Raw genomic sequence first — 3305 nt, forward strand, 5'->3', positions numbered from 1 at the left:
GATTGAAGGGCTATTGTCATATTCCTTAAATAACTCGAGATCTCCCTAATTGATTCTGTCCAACGGGTAGATTGGAAGAGCTCATTTGGAAAGTGCCAACGGTTATGAAGGCATGGAGGAGTATATAAGGAAGATGTTCTAGTTATTCGAGTGTGTGCGTGATAGATAAATTCCAAAGTCTAAAGCTCATTGTTCTTTGTCAATTCAATTGTTGAGCGTAAACTTGTACTCAAAAGAGAGTTTATACATTTGTGAGACCTTGAGGAAGTGTAGCAGAGTCTCTACACTGTGGAATCAAGGACGTGATACTGTAACGACTCTTTTGATTCATAGTGAAATCCAGCCGGTGGGCTGTTAGTGCGGGAGAGTGGACGTAGGCTTGGATTAAGCCGAACCACTATAAACCTTGTGTTCTTATTCTCTTCCCTAAACTCTTTTACTTTACTCGTAACTTTATTTAATTGTTAGAGTCTCATTTCTATTTTAAAGTCTACTGTTAAATAGACTCAGGTTAAAAGTAAAGTTTGATATTATACTTCATAAAAGTTTGTTTTCGCACCTATTCACCCTTTCTAGGTGCTCATACTAACATTCAACTCTTGACCTCGACACGAACCAGCTTTATGGAGAGGTCCCCGAGACCATCTCTCACCTTGCTAACTTACAGTTAATCTCTTTGTTCACGAACAATTTCTCGGGAGGAATACCACGTGATTTCGGCAAGTATAGCCCTTCTCTGGGCTATGTTAGCTTTTCAAACAACAGCTTCACCGGAGAACTGCCGCCAGAATTATGCAGTGGCTTTGCTCTTCAATATCTCACGATCAGTGGGAATAACTTTACTGGGCGGCTGCCCAACTGCTTGAGGAATTGTTTGGGGCTAACAAGAGTCCGTCTAGACAGCAATCAGTTCACTGCGGATCTCACGAGCGTGTTCGGAGTTTATCCGAATCTGATTTTTATAAGCCTAAGCAACAACCGATTTGTTGGGAATCTCTCAGCAGAATGGGGAGAGTGTAAAAATCTCACGAATTTGCAGATAGACGGTAACAAAATTGCCGGCCGTATCCCACCAGAGCTTGGGAAATTGTCTCAGTTGCATGTCCTGACTTTGCAAAACAATGCTTGACTAGGAAAATTCCCACCGAGATGGGAAATCTAGGGGAGTTGTTGAGACTGAACCTGAGCAACAACCATTTGGCCGGAGATATTCCCATCTCATTAGGAAACTTATCGAAGCTAAATAATCCTGATTTGTCGAAGAATGCAATGAGCGGTAGCATACCAGACCAGCTAGCAAATTGCAAGTATTTACTGAGTTTGAACTTGAGCAACAACAATCTATCGGGTGTCATACCACCGGAGCTTGGGAATTTGTTCAAGCTACAAATCCTCCTAGACCTGAGCCACAACTCACTAGCAGGATCAATTCCATCCAATTTAGCAAAGCTTATGAAGCTGGAAAATCTCAATCTTTTGCATAACAACTTCTTGGGTACGATCCCAGCTGCTCTCACCAGCTTGGTTAGTTTAAGCTCCATAGACTTATCGTACAATGAGCTAACAGGCGCGATTCCTAGTGGTCGCATCTTCCAACAAGCACCAGGAAGTGCTTTTATCGGGAATCCGGGCTTGTACGGAAATGCGATGGGATTATCTCCTTGTGGGACAAGCAGTAAATCGACCGATCATAGGGAAAAGGTTCTTGTTGGTGTGATTGTGGGCGTCTGCTGCTTACAACTTCTGGTGACTTTAACTGCAGTGATTCTGGCACTTCAGCGGCGAAACAAGGAACTCAATGAAGAGACTAATGGTCTAACGAAGTACAAGAAATCCGAGTCGATCATATGGGAGAGGGAAGGTAAGTTCACATTCAATGACATCGCCAATGTCCCCACAGTCAACCAACAGAGTTTCAACAACGAGATCCGCATTTTGACCGAGGTCCGACACCGCAATGTGATCAAGCTCCACGGGTTCTGTTCCAAGAGGGGTTGCATCTAGTTGGTCTATGAGTTTGTGGAGAGAGGTAGTTTGGCAAAGGCCTTGTATGGAGGAAAAGGAGGAACTGAACTGGACTGGGGTGCAAGAGTGAAAATTGTTCAAGGCGTGGCTCACACGATCGCCTATTTGCATCATGATTGCTCCCCACCTATTGTCCATCGGGACATAACCCTCAACAACATCTTGCTCGAGTGGGACTTCGAGCCTCGACTTTCAGATTTTGGGACAGCGAAACTCTTGAATTTTGACTCGTCAAATTGGACCACAGTGGCTGGATCTTATGGCTAGATGGCTCCTAGTAAACTTCATGATCAAATCTATTTATACATTTCGCATGTACATTTTATCTAGGATTGATCAAATAGCTCTAATTGACATCTCGAATTTACATTTGTCGAATAATTCTAACAAGACTCCTAACAAGAGCAAGAATAGATTTTTGAAAAGTGGTTTGTGTCATAGTACCACAGAAATTTGGAATTTTGTATACCAGTTGTGATCATAACATTGATTCATTCTTCTTCTTGAAAAACAGAGTTAGTAGTTATGATGCGGGTGACAGATAAATGCAATGTGTATAGCTTCGGAGTAGCTACACTAGAGATCATGATGGGTAAGCATCCGGGGGATCTTCTCTCTTCCCTACAAAGGACACAAACATCGAGATCACCGGAAGACCCAAATTTGCTACCAAGGGATGTGCTCGACCCACGTCTTTCTCCTCCGACCGGCCAACTAACCGACGAAGTGGTACTCATCATCACAATGGCGCTAGCGTACACGAGGACGAGTCCCAATTCACAACCCACCATGCGTTTCGTGGCACAAGAATTATCCGCACGCACTCAAGCTTGCTTGTCTAGGCCCGTGGGCTCCATAACTATCAGCAAGCTATCGAGTCCTCAAAAATATATTTTTAAGTGATAGTGCAAATCAATGATATTTCTTTGGCGCTTTTTTTTTTCTTTTTGACTTAGCTTGCAATGAATGAGAAAGAGGGGGTGGGTGTGCGCCCCGGTGCATGCACAAAAAGAATAAATTAATATAGCTATTCCATGTTGTCTTATCTAGTCGGATAATACAATAGAGTACTTTCTCGGTTTGGTTTCCTTTACATTGATACTGGATGTGTCCAGATTGCCATTTCGATGGGTCATGTAGAGATGCTTGCTTACTCAATTTGTGACTCTAAGGGCCTATTTGTTTTGACTTGCGAGAACAACGAGACGCGGACCCTTGGAGTGCCATAACTTGGCGAAAGGGACACTTAAGTGCCATAATTTACGAAAGGTACACTCAAG

At 43.1% G+C, this 3305-nt stretch overlaps 1 pseudogene; it reads left to right on the forward strand.

The window, feature by feature from the left end:
* Positions 1-592: 592 nt before the first annotated feature.
* Positions 593-2004, forward strand: LOC120295319 (annotated as a pseudogene).
* Positions 2005-3305: the final 1301 nt, after the last annotated feature.

The sequence above is a fragment of the Eucalyptus grandis genome, chromosome 1, assembly GCF_016545825.1.
Source record: "Eucalyptus grandis isolate ANBG69807.140 chromosome 1, ASM1654582v1, whole genome shotgun sequence".
NCBI classification, from domain to species: domain Eukaryota; kingdom Viridiplantae; phylum Streptophyta; class Magnoliopsida; order Myrtales; family Myrtaceae; genus Eucalyptus; species Eucalyptus grandis.